A 20,679-nucleotide genomic window follows, 5' to 3' on the forward strand; every position below is an offset into this window, starting at 1 on the left:
GATTAGGTTGGTAGCTGTTTAATTAAGGCATTTGATTTGTTTTGTTTTTGAATTTCGCGCAATATTATTATTTTTAGAATTAGCTCCTACGTAGAATCTTAAATTAGTATTTAACGTGATAAAATAAATAAAGTATTGTTTATTTTTGCGTTTTGAACAAAGCTATACGAAAACTATCTGCGCTAGTCGTTAGTAATTTAATAGCGTAAGACTAGAGGGAAGGCAGCTAGTAATCACCACCCACCGCCAACTCTTTGGCTACTCTTTTACCAACGAATAGTTGGATTGACCCTCACATTATAACGCCCCTACGGCTGAAAAGGCGAGCATGTTTGGTGCGGCCGGGATTCAAACCCGCGACCCTCAGATTACGAGTCGCACGCCTTAACCCACCTGGCCATGCCGGGCCTTAAGGCATTTGAATGACCAGTGTGACCAAAGACTCAGCTGAATCAATTTATCAGCTAATATGGTAACACCTAATCTTCGATTTGCGCCTAATGCCACAAAACATTGTTTTCACTCAAGCTAGTAATTGTAAAACGGGAAATCAACGAATTCTCATTGGAAATACTATCAACATTTGTATATTGATTCGTTGTTTTAGTAAAACATGAAAATATTCTATGTTAATGGGAGAAAAGTAAAATAAACAATTATTTCTCCTGTCCAAATAAATAATAAACAAAATAACAAATAATGGCTATTATTTTCAACTGATCACCCGTTGGGTCAGCAATAAATTTATAGACTTCCAACTCTAAAATTCGGGGCTCGATTACAACTTGTTGTAGAGCTCAAATAGTTCAATTCGTGACTATGGGCTAAAAACATTTTTACCTCATATCTGCACGACGCCATCTAGTAATAAATATAGTAAATTCTTGAATCAATTATCATATACTTGAGTATTTAATTAATGGCAAAGTGGAAAATATCATACTATACTATTGAAATGATAAAATTTCCAATACTTGCAACGTGGCCCGGTATGGCTGGGTGGATTAAGGCGTTCGGCTCGTAATCCGAAAGTCACAGGTTCGAATACCCCATCACACCAAACAAGCTAGCCCTCTCAGGCGTGTGGGCGTTATAAAGTGGCTATCAATCCCACTATTCATTGGTAAAAGAGTAGCCCAACAGTTGGCGGTGGGTCGTGATGACTAGCTGCCTTCCCTATAGTCTTACACTGCTAAATTAGGGACGGCTAGCGCAGATAGCCCTCGTGCAGCTTAACGCGAAATTTAAAACAAACCAAACCTTTCGACTGGTGCAGCGTTTTTCATATATTTTCTTTCAGCTTCTTTTTGTTTATGTGTACACACACAGTAAATTATGAAGTGGTATTTATATAAATAAAAATAGTCCTCTAAAGGAAACTCTAAAACATATATATAACAAAAATACTAATTTTAATAAATCTATTTTAAAGTATTTTTAAACATATTAGGAGAAGTTCGATTCTACGTGATTTATAAAACTGTGATAATGAATTTGTTTTCATTGTCACTAAATCCTTACTAAGGCCCGGCATGACCAGGTGGTTAAGGTACTCGGCTCGTAATCCGAGGGGCGCGGTTTCGAATCTACGTTACGCCCAACAAACGTGGGGGCATTATAATGCAACGGCCAATCCACTATTCGTTGGTAAAAGAGTAGCCCAAGAGTTAGCGGTGTGTGGTGATGACTGGCTGCTTTCCTTCTAGCCTTACACTGCTAAATTAGGGACGGTTAGCGCAGATAGCCCTCGATTAGCTGGATCAACGTTAAATTTACAGACCTTCAACAGTAAAATCATGGTTTTCTTTCCCTCCGATGAGCAAGGCTCAGACATATAACTGTGTGGCTTTGAGCTGAAAAAAAAAATCACACTGACGGCTGGGAAGATTTTTAATTATGTTTGCACCTTGACAGTTGTTTTCGTGGGGTAAAGTAAACCTGACTGCTAGTTCTAGAAAAATAAAATAAAAGTAAGTGAACAATTGGTTGTTACTCAAGTCCCACGACGTAGGTAAATTAATATATTGAATTATACAGGGACTTTTCTCGACGTAAAAATGAGTTTATTTTTAAGCTTCCAACCATCTTATTTGAACCTGAATCGGTCAACAATGTACTTCGGTAAGAAGGATAAAAGTTTACAGATAAAACTACTTTAACGTTAAGAAAAGTCTGTGTATAATTCTACACAGTGAACAAAGGGTATTAAAATTAGAAATAGATAATATTGTGTTATATTGTCTAATCCTATAATCTGACTTGTAACTTATAACAATTACAATTCCCTTACTTAATCCGGTTTACACGTTCACGGTTGCTGTTCATAAAAGTTAATGATATATATATATATCCACACACACACACATACATAATATGGTTTAATTCATGGCGTCTTAGAAATGATATCGTGTCACGTGAATGAATTCATTACGATGGAAATTAGTTGCAAGCAATATGCATGTTGAGATTACGTTGTTGTTTATTTTATCTTGGTTTCGAAGGATGTTGTTTGATTTTTTTAACGTAGAACCTCATTGAAAGCAATGATAGAACGCATTATGTAAATATCCTGTTTTGAGTTTGCAATTTATTTAAAGAAATCAGCAAAACATTCTGATCTCGGTAACAAAGCTTCTACCTCTCTTTTTGATGTCACCGTTACTTCATATGTGAAGTAACATGAAAATTCTTATTTATATAAATAAATCTGATATGTTTGGCGGTAAAAGCTGTACGAATGGCGAATGAAGGAAGAGACGTGTATTTTCTGAAGGTGACGAAAGGTTTCATGAGAAGTGTATTTAATTACACACATTTTTTTAATTATGCATATTTTACATTAATCCATTCTCATTGAACGTATAATATAACTGTGGATTCTCTTTAAATATTTACATTTGTTTAACCCTTATTAATTATTTTTTATTACTTTTTAGTTACGTATCACAAAAAAAACAATTTGTCTTTCCCTTTGGCAGTTGGCCTGGCATGGCCAAGCGCGTAAGGCGTGCGACTCCTACTCCGAGGGTCGCGGGTTCGCGCCCGAGTCGCGCTAAACATGCTCGCCTCCCAGCCGTGGGGGTGTATAATGTTACGGTCAATCCCACTATTCGTTGGTAAAAGAGTAGCCCAAGAGTTTGCGGTGGGTGGTGATGACTAGCTGCCTTCCCTCTAGTCTTACACTGCTAAATTAGGTACGGCTAGCACAGATAGCCCTCGAGTAGCTTTGTGCGAAATTCCAAAAAACAAACAAACAAACCTTTGGCAGTTTCTAACATATATTTTGGTTCCGTGTTTGTACCACGTTTGTTTTCTAATGACTGAATTTAACAAGACAATGTTAAGATTTAAATAATTTATACAACGAACTTCTCAGTTAGATAATATTTTTTGTCCAAGAGCAAGCAAGTGAATATGTTCAAAAATTACTACGTTTGCGAGGTTTATCTTGCATTATCAAGTTGTGTACTCTGTGCATGGAATAGCGCAATGCCTCAAATTTTCAGGTGAAGAAAACAGTAAGAAATCAGATTTCAATACTAAAAACTTTCTCTTATCGACTTTTACACAAAAGTTTTATCTCTAAAATAGCTTCCAATTACAAAACTAAATAATGGACTGGAAGTTCTAGCTAGAAAGGTTTCCTTTCAAGAACAGTTTAAAAGTAATTCAAGTTCAAATAAAAAATAATTACATTTCAGACAACAACAAATCTGTGGAAAAATTTGAGCTTCGTACCACCATCAGGGGCCGCGGGTTCGATACCTCGTCACACCAAACATGCTCTCCCTTTCAGCCGTGAGAGCGTTGTAATGTGATGATCAATCCCACTATTGTTCGGTAAAAGAGTAGTCCAAGAGTTGTTCTTGGGTGCTGATGACTAGCTGACTTCCATCTAGTCTTACGCTATTAAATTACTAACGGCTAGCGCAGATAGCTTTCGTATAGCTTTGTTCAAAATTCAAAAATAAACAATACTTTAAATGATGCGTTTATTTTATCACGTTAAATACTAATTTAAGATTCTACGAGGGAGCTAATTCTAAAAAAAAATAATGCTACAAATAATTAAGTCAGACTAATGTTCTAAATATTTGTTTAATTGTTTACGACCCTCAACTTTTCCTACCCTTCAGATTTGCTACCTAAAGAACTGTTTAATTGTTTACGACTCTCAGCTTCTCCTTCCCTTCAAATTTACTACCTAAAGAACTGCTTAATTGTTTACGACCCTCAGCTTCTCCTACTCTTCAGATTTACTATATAAAGAACTGTTTAATTGGTTACGACTCTCAGCTTCTCCTTCCCTTCAAATTTACTACCTAAAGAACTGTTTAATTGTTTACGACCCTCAGCTTCTCCTACTCTTCAGATTTACTATATAAAGAACTGTTTAATTGGTTACGACTCTCAGCTTCTCCTTCCCTTCAAATTTACTACCTAAAGAACTGTTTAATTGTTTACGACCCTCAGCTTTTCCTACCCTTCATATTTACTACCTAAAGAATTGTTTAATTATTTACGACCCTCAGCTTTTCTTACCCTTCAGATTTACTGCCGAAAGAACTGTTTAATTGTTTACGACCCTCAGCTTTTCCTACCCTTCAGATTTACTACCTAAAGAACTGTTTAATTGTTTACGACCCTCAGCTTTTCTAGCCTTTATATTTACTACCTAAAGAATTGTTTAATTGTTTACGACCTTCAGCTTTTCCTACCCTTCATATTTACTACCTAAAGAACTGTTTAATTGTTTACGACCCTCAGCTTTTCTACCCTTTATATTTACTACCTAAAGAATTGTTTAATTGTTTACGACCCTCAGCTTTTCCTACCCTTCATATTTACTACCTAAAGAACTGTTTAATTGTTTACGACCCTCAGCTTCTTTTACCCTTCAGATTTACTACCTAAAGAACTGTTTAATTGTTTACGACCCTCAGCTTTTCTAGCCTTTATATTTACTACCTAAAGAATTGTTTAATTGTTTACGACCTTCAGCTTTTCCTACCCTTCATATTTACTACCTAAAGAACTGTTTAATTGTTTACGACCCTCAGCTTTTCTACCCTTTATATTTACTACCTAAAGAACTGTTTAATTGTTTACGACCCTCAGCTTTTCTACCCTTTATATTTACTGCCGACTGGAGATCCACAAACCACAAATTTTCTCTTGTATTTCAATCGATTGTTAAACATATTCATTTCTTTTTGGTTCTTTGGTTGTTAAAATAATTGATAAACAAAATTTGAAGAACAAAATCAAACATTAATAATTATAGTTTGTATATCATAATCAATTATGTTTTGATATGTGTTGAATTTCGCGCAAAGCTACATGAGAGCAATCTGCACTAGCCGTCTCTAATTTAGCACGAAATTACTAGAGAGAAGGCAACTAGTTATCACCACTCACCGCCAACTCTTGGTCTAGTCTTTTACCAACGAACAATGGGATTAGTCGTTACTTTATGACTCTCTCACGGCTGAAAGAGCGAGCATGTTTGGTGGAACGGTGATTCGAATCTGCGACTTTCAGGCTGCTAATAAAGCGCTCTAACCACCTGGCCATATCGGACAATATCGAATTATAATGATAAGAAGCACCTGGCTTACTTAGCTCAGCCTTTATAGATACTAGAAATTAAAAAAGAAGCGACTTAACTATCATCTTAAAAATATAAGCAAGCAAAAGAAATTATAGATTAACTATGCAATAATATAAACGAACAAAATTCTGAACAATGATTAATGTTTTAAGTAAGAGCATAAAGAAAAATTAATTTAGCTGGGCTGTGGTATTAATTGGTACCTTTTTCATTAATCTGAATATTAGAAATAATTAACCTTAAAAACACCAAAGTTCGTTATTTTTCTTTTAATCGTTTGTATCCACCATTAAACTGTCTTTTATACATCAATATGCACTATAAAGATTAAATAATGGATATCAGGTTGTTTGATAATACAACGCCAAGAGAGCCCGGCACGGCCAGGTGATTAAGGTACTCGACTCGTAATCTGAGGGTAGTAGGTTCGAATCCCCCGTCACACCAAACACGCTCACCTTCTCAGGCGTGGAGACGTTATAAAATGACGGTCAATCCCACTATTCGTTGATAAAAGAGTAGCCCAAGAGTTGGCGGTGGGTGGTGATGACTAGCTGCCTTCCATTAAATCTTGCACTGATATCTAGCGCAGATATCCTTCGTGTAGCTTTGCGCGAAATTAAAAATAAACAAACAAACAACGCCAAGATAATGTGTTTTTTCGGTAATACAACGCTAAGATAACTTCTTTGTTCGGTAGTGTAACGCCTAGATAATTTGTTTATTCCATAATACAGTAGAAATATAATTTGTTTGTTGAATAATACAGCGCTAAGATAACTTATTTGTTCGATAATACAGTAGAAAGATAATTAATATATTCTCAAAACATCTGGTGTGGGTATTAAAACATTATTTTAAGTAAAGTTTTAATACCAAAACCAGCCATTTTGAGAATACATTTTTACTTCTAGCGGGTTTCTCGCCATCACGAATTATTTCAGATAACTTGTTTGTTTTCGCTTTAGCAAAGAAGAATGGAAACAATGTTCATAACTAGCATCAAACTTAATCATATTCTATACACTAAACATAACAATCATCGCATCAAGCACTTTAGAGGTTGATTTTAACTAACTCCCTTTTATTCAACCTCTCCTATTCCAGAATGAACATTACTAGTATATCAAGAAGACATCCTATTATAACACCCAGCTGCAGTAGACATATATTACAAACACTCCACAGAACATGTGCCTGGCGCCTTTGGTAAACTATTATGTCTCATCTGAAGAGCTATTCTGAATATGTAGCGTATGTCTGAACAGGCACTGCACCTTTATATCCGGTGGTGTTAGGATGACAGGACAAACCAGATGCTCTAAGCATAGATTAATAGATGGAAACTATATACACCACTAAACAGCTTTCCACAGCAGTTAGAAAGTGACTCCACATACACGTATTCTCTTGTGTTGACATGATGCCCGCATGCATCTATATGTATTACAGTGGCGAAAACATTCAGAACCACGAGTTATAAATTACAATATTACTATATAAATCAATAAGGAAATCAGTTCATTATTATGGTTAGTAGCCTATTCAATCCCTTGTGTCTAATTACATATTAGTTACTAGCTAGTCAGTATACATAAGCTAATTAGTAATTAATATACCATTACTGAAAAGCGGCTAATTAACAATTATATATACGTGATTATATATAAGTTAATTACCATATGAATGGTGGAAATATGACCTCTTCCGTAAGTGTCCAACCAAATAAACTGATACAACAGTATCATAACACAAATAAATAGAATTATATGACAGTATTATAACATAAAGAATTACGTTGTGTTTATATGGAGAAATAAACAAACCCAAACGATGACGTTGTAACATAAATTCATACATGTGAAAAAACATACTTTAGTGGATGTATGATACCTCAGATTTAACGAAAAAAATTATATTTAATAGCAGAGAAACATATAAAAAAGTGTCATGTGTGGCACCAGAACACAAGCCTTTTAAGTGTTTCAAACAAAGTGTCACAAAATGTTTCGTTGGAATGTTCCTAGTTAAGATAACAGTATATTTGAATAGCGAGGTAGGTAAGTTCCAAGTGCTATAATACCAATACTAACACTTCATTTGTTTGTTTTTCAATTTCGTGCAAACTTACACGAGGGCTATCTGCGCTAGCCGTCCCTAATTTTGCAGTGTAAGACTAGAGTGAAGGCAACTGATCATCACCACCCACCGCCAACTCTTGGGCTACTCTTTTACCAACGAATAGTGGGATTGACCATAACATTACAATGCCCCCACGGCTGAAAGGGAGAGCATGTTTGGTGTGACGAGGTGTCGAACCCGCGACACTCAGATTACGAGTCGAGTGCCTTAACCACCAGGCCAAGCCGTGCCCAGTACATTTGTACAAGAATGAAAAGAATTCAGAATGTTCTACAATACTTTTCAATTACAATTAACGTAGAATTTTTCTAAACACCTATTCTTTGTATTTCGTCTCTTTATTCACAAAATACTTGATAATACAATTCAACAATGCATAAGTTCCTCCATCAATAACAGTATGTTTGTATAAAGTAGCAAGTAATGGAAACATAAACATTCCAATAAATTCAATAATACCTAATGTCTTCTGTTGCTAAGCGCGCTTGTTTGTTTGTTTTTGAATTTCGCGCAAAGCTACACGAGGGCTATCTGCGTTAGCTGTTCATAATTTAGTAGTATAAGAGTAGAGGGAAGCAGCTAGTCATCACCACCCACCGCCAACTCTTGGGCTTCTCCTTTACCAACGAATATTGGGATTGATTATCACATTATAACGCTCCCACGATTGAAAGGTCAAGCATGTTTGGTGTGACAGGGATTCGAACACACGACTCTCGGATTACGAGCCGAGTGCCTTAACCACCTGGCCATGCCGGGCCAGGTACGCTTGAATAAAGAGACAGACGACATTAAAATAAATAATCCTTTGCAATCTTTATAATATTTAAATATGTCGTAAAACTCGAAACGTTAACTACATTTTGTTTCACTTGAAACAATTCTATCTTATTTTAATTTCACATTTTTGATGCTCTTGCATCAGTTGTTAGCTGTAACCATTTTCAATGTGATGAAATTACGTTAAATTTCTATTACATTACATATCTTTCTTTATTCACTCTGTCTGCTGGCATTAATTTTTGAAATAAAAACAACCCTGATGTAATGCTGTATTGACCAATAAAGTTGTACGAAAATGAAAAAGATATATATATTTTTTCAGTACTTGATAGTAAACAGACTCGACATAAATTTTCTTTCCGGTCAGTTAGTTTCACAAAGCTTCCATTCGGTGCTGTTTCTAGAGTAATCAAAAGTGCCCTTAGTTTGAATTCGACTCTTACTTAGAATATATAAAAACGAAAATCAGGTTTTTTAGTTCGATTTTCAAAGAAGTTTTGAAATTGTAAAAACGAATTTCCTCACTAATATCTTAAAACTTCAACAGTTTTATGTCTTAGAATGTCACATTATACCTTATACAGGTCCATGATATTAAAGATAGAACAAAATAATGCAGATGTCACGTGCTTCCTTACTAATATCTTAAAACTTCAACAATTTTATGTCTTAGAATGTCACATTATACCTCATACAGGTCCATGATATTAAAGATAGAACAAAATAATGCAGATGTCACGTGCTTCCTCACTAATATCTTAAAACTTCAACAGTTTTATGTCTTAGAATGTCACATTATACCTCATACAGGTCCATGATATTAAAGATAGAACAAAATAATGCAGATGTCACGTGCTTCCTCACTAATATCTTAAAACTTCAACAGTTTTATGTCTTAGAATGTCACATTATACCTCATACAGGTCCATGATATTAAAGATAGAACAAAATAATGCAGATGCCACATCTTTGTATAGGAACTTATTTTTTGCTTTGCTTTTTTTAAACATAAATAGTATATTTTTCGTGTTTGTTAGAACTTTCATGGGTCGTGTTATTGAATCATTATTCTTTGATACAAGTATTTACTGAATGGTCTCGTGCGTTGTTATGAATCCCATAATTACGTTTGTTTTTTACTATTGCCACAAATCATTTTCTGTCCTGTCTCTTAGAACATACGGCAGTCACACACAGAGACGTTTCCCATGTATGTTTCATTTTACTGGTAATTCTAAACACATTTCATGTATCATTTTACAACCTGAACGACACGTGGGCATGAATGTAGATCAGGGCGTCTAAAGTTCATATAAGGGTGCCCTTAATTCTGACCTGCAACCCAGAGGAAGAACAACGAGCCAGAAGCACACGCCGCCATTTCGTCTTCTGTCTGTTTGTCTAAGCTCTAGCAGGCAAGTGCCTAAAAATTGATTGTCAAGAATTTGCGCACACATTCCATGTCCACATGATTTTTTATCTTTATTTTTTTACGAGGAAAACGTTATCAATTTCGGTTGTGTTACTGGTTTTCAACCTTCGTTTTACAGGCCGTGTAAACCTACCCACATTGCTGGTAAAAAAGTACTTACTCTACGATGTGAGCAGAATATATCAACTTCGTGGGGAGGGATCTCATTTGCTCATGAACAGCCTCCACCTCCGTTCGTGTGTAACAATTAACAGTTGCAACGTTTGTTTTTGAATTTCGCGCAAAGCTACACGACGGCTATTTGTGCTAGCCATCCCTAATTTAGCAGTGTAAGACTAGAGGGAAGGCAGCTAGCTAGTCATCACCACCCACGGCCAACTCTTGAGCTACTCTTTTGCCAACTGATAGTGAAATTGACCATCACATTATAATGTCTTCACTGCTGAAAGGGCGAACATGTTTGACCCTAATCACTGGGCCATGCAGTGTATAGCAGTGTATTGTTTGCTATAATTTACTATATGTTCTCTTATTTTCCGTGACCTACTAACGTTGCGACGAGGTTGCGTCGTTTCTTCTTCAAACTAAAGTCAAATCTAAATCATTAAAGAATCGGAAAGATTTTTATGTAAAACATCAGTTTTGATCACTTTGTCTTCAGCTCAGGCATGATAGGAGTTTTGGATTTATATCATATAATATGTTTGTAATTCCTGGGTGAGATATCCTAACGTACACCCTTTCCAGTACGTGATTTCAACAATTGTTTGAAATACGGAGAAAGTACTCTTTCTCACTGAAACACAGAAATGTACAAACAAATAATATGTTTCAACAATACACATCTCTACGTATGTACTGCACGCAACAGTTAACAGTGTACAAAGCTGAAATAATGAACTCTGTGATATTTATTAGAACAGTGAAACAATTCTGAAGTGATTCAGGTTTCTAATTCTTAATACAAATTAATATATTACCTTAGACTTTACCAAGGAAGACATTGACAAATTTAGAATATTGTTTATAAGTCAGGAATACAGTTGCCTAAACTTGTTCAGAAATCACTCGGCATACAATATTTTGGCTTTAATTTTTCAAATTTTTTCATGAAAATCCCCGAATCCCCAAACTGATAAGAGGACTCTCCTCTTCCCGTCGGTCAACCATAGTACGTATAAAGGGACGTTAATTATTTAAAAAGAGTCAGCGAATATTTTAACACTCTCTATCTTTAACATATGAGGTCATATTCAGAAATAACAGTTTAAGTTTTTATTCTGACTGAAAAGATGTCAAAACTGTCAGAACTTTTTCTTGTTTCTTAGGTTTCTAGGGCTTACTGTATTTACCCATGAACTTAATGATTTATTCACGGTAGTTTCAACAAGGATAAACGTTTTTCATATACTTTAGTTTTGGTCAAGAACTAATCAGTTTTTATTCTATACAACAAGATTCTGCCTAACGGTTGTCACGTGCTTAACTTTTGATCAAGAAATAATCAGTATTTATTCTATACAACAATATTCTGCCTAACATTTGTCATGTACTTAACTTTTGATTAAGAAGTAATCAGTTTTTATTCTATACAACAATATTCTGCCTAACATTTGTCACGTACTTAACTTCTGATCAAGAAATAATCAGTATTTATTCAACACAACTATAATACGCCTGTAATTTGAGAATGGAAAAATTCCCAAAACTCATTAAAAATAATGAAAAACAAATGTGTTTGATAATCAACTGATTAACTTCATACAACCTCAGTTATTTAGATAGTCCATATAATATGGTTAACTAAGTAGCTTAGAATTAAACAACCATTTATTTTGTGTTCATTTCAATAGAGAAGAACGTCTAGTTTATAAAACTATATTGTTTTTCTTTACCCTGCAAAAAGATTTCTCTTTGTGAAAACAAGAAACTGTATGCAATATTCACTTGTTTAGGTATAGAATGAGCCAGTTGCATGATAGATACAAATATTCTTTTTACTGATTATGTTTTCTCTTTTGCGTGTTTTTATTGAAACGTCTTTCATGCAACAGTGTTTGAATGGCGCTGCTAACTGGTTCTTTTAAAAATATCGCACACGAATAAGCAAATTGCTTGAAATCCTTACCACATCAGATGGAGACATGCATGCCAGACCTAATATTATAACTACGATAAACAGGATTTTTTTGTTGCTTGTTACTTTGTAGTTCAACAAAACTACACAATGGGTTATCTGTACTGTGCCTACCATGGGTATCGAAATCCAACTTTTAGTGTTTTAAGCCTGTAGACTTTCTACTGAACCACTGAAGGCAAGAAAAACAAATGATGTGAAAGTTATGTAACTTTGTAATAAACCATTGGCTTTCTTTTGTTTTTGGTATTATTGGCAAAGCTACACAATGGGCTATACGTGCTCTGCCCATCTCGGGTATCGAAATTCAATTGCTAGCGGTGTGTGTAATAAATGATTAATTGAATAATATATTATTGTTTATGTAACTACTGAGAGTTATTCCTGTTTCTTCTTGATAATTTATTTCATTGATAATTATCAGTTACACTAAGACACTTTTCCATATACATTCAACTATTTGATCTTGTAGAAGTAATAAGGAGCACCTGAGTAACTGTCACTTTTATACGGCACTCATAGATGAGGACAAGGTGCGCATTTCACAAAGACAATGTCAGAACCTTAGACATTTCGATCCGCAGCCCGGCACGCTGGCCTCCAGACTACAAAAGTAAAATTTAAAAGATCTTACAGTTTAATATTTGTTTGTTTGTTTGTTTTGAATGTTGCGCAAAGCTATACGAGGGCTATCTACGCTAGCCGTCCTTAGTTTAGCAGTATAAAACCTAGTAGTGGACTAGGCTTAGGAAGCTTTGTTCCTGTTTGTTTCTTTTTTGAATTTCTCACAAAGCTACTCGAGGGCAATTTGTGCTAGTTGTCCCTAATTTAGCAGTGTAAGACTAGAGGGAAGGCAACTAATTCTCACCAACTCTTGGGCTATTCTTTTGCCAACGAATAGGGGAATTGACCGCTGAAAGGGCCAGCATGTTTGGTGTCACGGCGATTTGAATCCGCGACCCTCAGAATACGAGTCGAGTGCCCTAACCACCTGGCCATGCCAGGCCCTTCACTTTGAGAAGAGGGCATGCGAAGTTGAGTTTAAAAATGGATTCTTCATAATTTCTGGGCCCGACATGGCCAGGTGGTTAGGGCACTCGACTCGTATTCTGAGGGTCGCAGATTCAAATCGCCGTGACACCAAACATGCTGGCCCTTTCAGCAGTGAGGGCATTATAATGTCACGATCAATTGCCCTATTCGCTGGCAAAAAAATAGCCCAAGAGTTGGCGATGGGAGGCGATGATTAGCTGCCTTCTTTCTAGTCTTACACTGCAAAATTAAGGAGGGCTAGCGTAGATAACTCTCGTGTAGCTTTGCGCGAAATTAAAAAAACAACAACAAACAATCATAATTTCTTCTTCTGAAGTAATAAGTTCGTTCAATAACACGCCATGGTTTTGATTTATTTGAGTCTTTCCTTTCCTAGTCTGTTTACAAAATCATTCAACTTCCAGTATTCTTCGCATGTGTCTTTTGATGTTACTGTTTTTTATTGTAAACTTTCTTTAATTCTGGTTTATTTCAACTAGTCTACATTTCGCTAACTTCAAACTCAGCTTATGTTAAAATATATTAAATAATTATTCTTTCTTTACTTTTATCAAAATGAAGAAAACGTTTAGAGTTTCTTCAGACCACGTGTTTCTCATGTAAGATTAAATCCAATCCAGACAAATTAGATATAGTAAAAACATATTAACATGGACTAAGTTTGTAAGTAACAACACAGTCCATGGTTCTGTAGTGTAAGTTCCCTTAATATTGTTACAGAGTGCTAGCCGTCCCTAATATAGCACTGTAAGACAAGAGAGGAGGCAGCTAGTCATCAACACCAACCGTCAACTCTTGGGCTATTATTTTGCCAAAGAATGGTGGGATTGACCTACATCTTGTAACGCTCTCAGGGTTGAAAGGGCGAACATGTTTATTATTACAGCAATTCGAATCTGCGACCCACATATTACGAGTCGAGCGCCCTAACCACCTGGCCAGGCTGGACAACATCGAGGGTACCTAGTTGATTATTCTGTGCTCTTCAACTTTCTTAGGCTTTAGGTTTTTGTGTCTCGAATTGTGTCAGTTTCTTTTATATAATTAGATTCATTAACTTATAAGTTGCCAATAAAGAAGGTTAGGTTATTTTCAGTGACATTTGTTAATATGTATTTATCTTAACATTACAGGACGTCTAAGTATACTATTAATTTTGTGTATATATATATTCTTTGTAGGTAAACATGTACATCATGATAGATATATATTGACATCGACGTTATTCTATATGACGTAGTGAGACTTTTCTATACGGACTAGTACAGTACATCGTTGATACGAATACATATATATATATATTTGACCTTTAATGAAAGAGCCTATTAAGCTAAGAGATTCACATCCAGAAATAACAAACAAAGTTTCTTTCTAAATGTTGCTTGCTGTCATCTGATCTTCGACGAGTCATAAACCACGCTTTTCTTTGAAAGGCCGTGTGTCGGCTTGAAATCCAAGTCAACGCCAATCAGAACTGGCAGCCGTCACTTCGTTTCCCGTCTGTGCGGATCTATTTCACGTATTAATTGATCCAACGCATGGGAGGTAAGGAAGGTTTCTTTCTGTTTAATATTGCGTTTGCGTCACAAAATGTGAAGGAATTGGAAGACGTGGAAGAGGGACGACAGTTTAACGGGCACAGAATGTAAAAGACAACTTGATACTGTAACACTTGGGAGACTTGATACTGTAACACTTGGGAGAACTCTCATCACATACGTAATTCAGGAACATCATCCACCAAAATAGCTGCATTTTTCTTGCCTCGTTAGGCCTACGAATTAGAGCAGTGATAATATAAAATGGATATGGAGTGGATAGTTTAAAGCCTCAGTCACTAACAACATGATCAACCTCGGAGACTCCGGGTGCTTTTTCAAGATTGTATAACATTCCTTATTCACTCTTACTACAAAGTCTTAACGCCTTTCACAACAGATGTCACTTTAGAACAATGAGCTTGTGTAATGTTGACGCTTTGTGAATAAAAAGTGTTTTCTACTATGAAGATTAAGGACATAATCCCGCCAGTGAACTAACAACTGATTACTATGAAGATTAAGGACATAATCCCGCCAGTGAACTAACAACTGATTATATTTGCTTTGCGATGAAATATTTGGTAAAACTGACAACTTCAATACTTTCAGATATCGAAATTATAGGTAAGACTATCAGAAAAATTCCCACGCACTTGGAAAACAAAACGTTTCAAATCTAGAGCACTTTTAAGATGTTGAACAAAGTATATCTAGACAAAATAAATACATGTTTTTACTTGTAAAAACTGCTTTTGATCAACGAATTTGTAATTCAGAGACGGAAGGACTTATAATCACTTAATAAAACCAGAATTTCTTCTACCGAGCTAACGTCGTGTTGTATATAACTTAAAACAAAGTCTTATATTAAGCGCCTAATTATATATATTTCTTTTTCTTCAGTGTAACACTAGCTTCGCTGACTTAATTCTAAAATCATAACTTTAACAGGTTTATGTTTTAATCAGAAGTTTTGTGGGTTAATTGTTATACCTCTACGGGTATCCAACCCCGATTTTTTAACATCATAAGCCTGCAAACATACAGCTGAGCCTTTGGAGAAGGAAAAACATTTTTTTCCGACACTTATATAAAAATCTTCTGACTTTACCCAACTGTCCCCTTCCAGTACAACGATGAGTCTACGGATTTACAACGTCAAAATCAGCAGTTCGCTTCCTATTGAGCAGAGAGCCTGATGTGGCTTTACTACAAGAAAACACACACTCTTACACAGCTATAAAAATTAAATAACACAAAACGTCTGTTTAATTAAAAATATGACGTAACAACAAACTCGAATTGTGTTGGAACTCCTGTTTTTTGTTATTAACTCAAAATATGCATGGCGGTTCTTTTTCATTTATTTTGAAAATTGAAACACTTTCAGTTCTATAACCTCTTACATCAAATATTGGATAACTTGCTCATGCAAGAAGACTCTCCAATTATTTCAGCTTGTATATATAAACACCATGCGAGAAAAACAAAGCACTATATGGTCTGATTGCATTGTACTCTTTCTAAAGTGAAACAGAGTCCTTTTTTTATTGTTGTGTTCGGTATGAACTAGAAACAAAGTCCTAATCAACCAAAACTATCTTCGCCTGAACTGTTTTTATAATGACTGACAGCTGGAGTGATAAGTTGCCCTCTTTGGTACCAAGCACATCCATCACAGTAGTACAAGAAGGAAGGGGCTGCTCTGGAACCGATTGCAGTGGAATGAACAATGAACTAATGGGTTTTATCTTCCTTTTATGAACAGCCATTCTTACAACACAACAAGCGGATTTTTAGTATTTAATCTATATGTCATGTCTGTTTCATTCCACCAGTTCGGTATTCACGTTTAATTCGAGTATTAGGTTCTTATTGCTACATAAACTGGTTTTATAGAGTAATACGAGTCTCGTGTTTACAATTGTTGTGGTTAAACGAATCCATTTGTAGCTGTATTCCTGTCGATAATCTCTGAATGGTATCGACAAGAGATTTGAAATCCTTCTGCTTTTCCTGAAGTACATGATTGTCTGTTCTCTTGTCAATATTTTTCCAAAGATGATCACAACAGTCGCAGTAGTGCGTTTCCTGATCATACATTGTGAAGCTGTTTAAAGTTAATGTAAACTCACATCTGTATCTCAGGTTGAAATCACTTCCAAATAACTACTCTTCCTCGATGTCAATGACAAGCGTATCATGTACTGTAGACAAACTTCCTAGAGTGAGAGTGACTCCTAGACACACCATGTGGTGTAGACAAACTTCCTAGAGTGAGAGTGACTCCTAGACATCATGTACTGTAGACAAGCTTCCTAGAGTGAGAGTGTAGACACATCATGTACTGTAGACAAACTTCCTAGAGTGAGAGTGACTCCTAGACACACCATGTGGTGTAGACAAGCTTCCTACAGTGAGAGTGACTCCCAGGCATATCATGTAGTGTAGACAAACTTTCTAGAGTGAGAATGGCTCCTAAGCATATCATATGGTGTAAAGAAGCTACCTAGAGTGAGACTGACTCCTAGACATACCATGTGATGTAGACAAGCTTCCTAGAGTGAGAGTGACTCCTAGACATACCATGTGGTGAAGACAAGCTTCCTAGAGTGAGACTGACTCCTAGACATACCATGTGGTGAAGACAAGCTTCCTAGAGTGAGACTGACTCCTAGACATACCATGTGGTGAAGACAAGCTTCCTAGAGTGAGACTGACTCCTATACATACCATGTGGTGAAGACAAGCTTCCCAGAGTGAGACTGACTCCTATACATACCATGTGATGTAGACAAGCTTCCTAGAGTGAGACTGACTCCTAGACATACCATGTGGTGAAGACAAGCTTCCCAGAGTGAGACTGACTCCTAGACATACCATGTGATGTAGACAAGCTTCCTAGAGTGAGACTGACAGACCTGAAATTGGAATAAAAACAAGATGATTGTTTTTTTTATTTTCGATCATCCCTTGAATTTGGCTCTTAATCAGAAGTGTGTAATAAATAGCATTTTGCTTCCTACAAGTACTTTTCAATAAGCTTTTCGTTGGAATCATCAGTTGGGCTGGACTATGAAAGACGAAAGAATACAGTATAATAAGTTAAACCTTGTGGACAAATTAAGAAAAGTGTAGGGGAGGGAGATCCATATTTTCATAACGATTATTGCTTTTCAATTTTTTACCGTTAGGTTAAATACGATGCTAAAATCCAGGGTTCGATCTCCGCATTGTAATCTCCGTATTACTTCAACAGTAACACATAAATTACACAAGTTGTCTTTGTATGTAGGCCTAACTTACAAGTGAAACTTAACAGCCATTTTCTTCCAGCATTTTCTCTCATATTCCGACACAGCCCACGACTGGTTCATTAACTTAATCGATAATCGATCGATAATAACAGGGTAACACATTCATTAATTAACTGAGAGACCTAACAATGTTTCATCGTTTTTTTAGGTATAACCTGAATTTCACCAACATAGTTAATTATTCGAAAAAAAACTATCTACAAACATAGAAACTTTTGTTTGTTTGTTTAGTGAATTTAAGGTAAAGTTAAACGAGAACTATCTGTGTAAAACTAGAGGGAAGGCAACTAGTCATTACAACCCATCGCTAGCTCTTGGATTACTTTTTTACCAACGAATAGTGGGATTGACTCTAACATTATAGCGCCCTAACTTCCTGGCCATGCCGGGCCTCATAGAAAATCGTGTGATATCTGTGAGTTATTTGATCAGTTATTGCAAATAACCTTAAAACAAATGGTTTATTTGTTTTACTTTTGGCCCTCAAATAGATAGAGAACTGAATGAGTCGTAAATATTTTCGTTATAAACCATTGAAAAGATTAGATTATTACAAAAATAAAGTCTACGGATTTACAACGCTAAAATCAGGGGTTCGATTCCCCTCGGTAGACTCATCAGATAGCCCGATGTGGCTTTGCTCTAAGAAAACACAAACACATATGAATAAATAAATGGTTTAAAAACATTCACTTATCGAAATACATTTTAAGTACTACCACGAAGTTTTGAAAGCGTATTCAGAACAGTTCTTGTTGGTTTACAGATGAAATTAAATGACCTACATTAGTGAAGAAACTAATTACTTCTCAGGTCTTACGTAGGTGTTACTTACATCTATTTCCAGTAAAAAAAAAAAAAAAGGAAATAGTCTAGCATGTTCTGTAATAGGACTAAAGTTATTTTAAACATATGTGTAAGGCGTCCACGAGATTATAGTTTGTAATGAAATCTTTTTATTTTGAGAACGAACAGTCTTATTAGAAAGTGTGCAACTGACTAAAATATAAAAATGTTAATCTTAAAGAAACCAGACTCGCTGATTTAAACTTAGTTCTGACAAACAAAATATTGAACTGTTACACATGTACAAAAGTTTGAAATGGTCATAACATGCAACCCCGTCTTATACAAATCTTTTAACCACTGCTGTTCAAAGCGAATAAAGTAAGCTTTGGCAAGTAGCAGCCACCTGTCGTCAACTATAAGAAATTAAAATGACGAAATAAGAACTTTGAACTGAACACTCTTCACGTTATTTGGTCGTAGCTGCTAATCACAAGTGGACTGGTGTGTAGTAGTAAATGCTTTACAAAAATGACAGTGAATCCTGTCATTCAGTCCTGAAAGCTGGACAAAGATTTTGTGTCTTGCTGGTTGGCTACCTTCCTTCCCGTAGTAAAACACGTATTAACTGAAGTTTTTACGGAAACTCATGTAAAACATATTTTACTTTTCCTAAAGTTCATCTGTAGAAGAAAGACCAAAACTAATGACTTTTGTTTCATAATGTTTCATTCTCACGTGTAAAGGTTTTATTCAAAGCTTTCAATACAGCATCAAGTGGATTATAGCACTTTAGTTTAAACTATCTTTCAACGTAAAAGTATAGCAAATTATTATTTTAGTTTTAGGTTTTTCCAAACCGTGAGTTTCGGAACAATAAATCTTCTATACCCTTTCTAGGCTTGAGATTTGTGCTTTTTCACACTCGTACATGGACATTAAGGTGAACAACGCACAACGAAATATGTGGCTAAAAGAGAATGGACATTTAATTTTTTGTTTTCTGCTTGAGATTTGATAACTTCTATCCAAAGTTTTGTGGGGCCTTTCTGAAAACGCTAACCGTCTTCACTTCTCCGAGTGTTTTATTTTATGACAAGGATATGTAGAGAGCGAACTGCTATCTGCGATAGTAGAGAATCAATCATTTCAAGGCTCATCAAACGTTTGTTGGGATCCTAGACGATTTGATTTTTCTCTACTAGCGTGTAGAGTTTTCCTCACAAAAATTGAAATATATATATTGCACATCAATCACATTTTCCCGTGAGAATCCTGGTACGAGTGAGAAAATGTTTAACTCTACAAACGTATTCAATAATAAGTTAGGCTTAAGAATATATTTTTCGTATCTATCATTCTTTTTAAGTGGTTAACGGATGAGTGATAGTCACACTGCTAAATAATTTTTTTTCTATTTCATTTTTTTTCACAATATTCTTCTGCATTAGATATGGATGCTTCTTTTTTGTTATTATACGATATCGATTGGTACACAGTATTACTGAAAAGTGCCTGCTAAGCCTAAATCTCTCTCTCACCTATGATTTATTATAAAAGCCTCTGATAAACTTTTGGAAAGGCACTTATCTTCAGCTTCATAAATCAACACTTGTCGACTGTCCTGCCATCTGTTAGCGAAATTTCAATGACTAAGAAATTAATTGAGACGGTATCGAAAACAAGTGGACAAAATTATAGCATTTGCTTTAAACGAATCCGCTATAATTTCCTTATTGTTTATTCCCGTGGTTAGCGCTTTCCAAATATTAAAACAAAAGGCTTCAATAGCTATGTATAACACAAAACGTTTGAATTATCTTGTTATATCCATTTTATTCAATAAAGTTTGTCTGTCAAGATTCATTCGTACGAAA

This window comes from Tachypleus tridentatus, chromosome 1 (genome assembly GCF_004210375.1).
Source record: "Tachypleus tridentatus isolate NWPU-2018 chromosome 1, ASM421037v1, whole genome shotgun sequence".
NCBI lineage: Eukaryota > Metazoa > Arthropoda > Merostomata > Xiphosura > Limulidae > Tachypleus > Tachypleus tridentatus.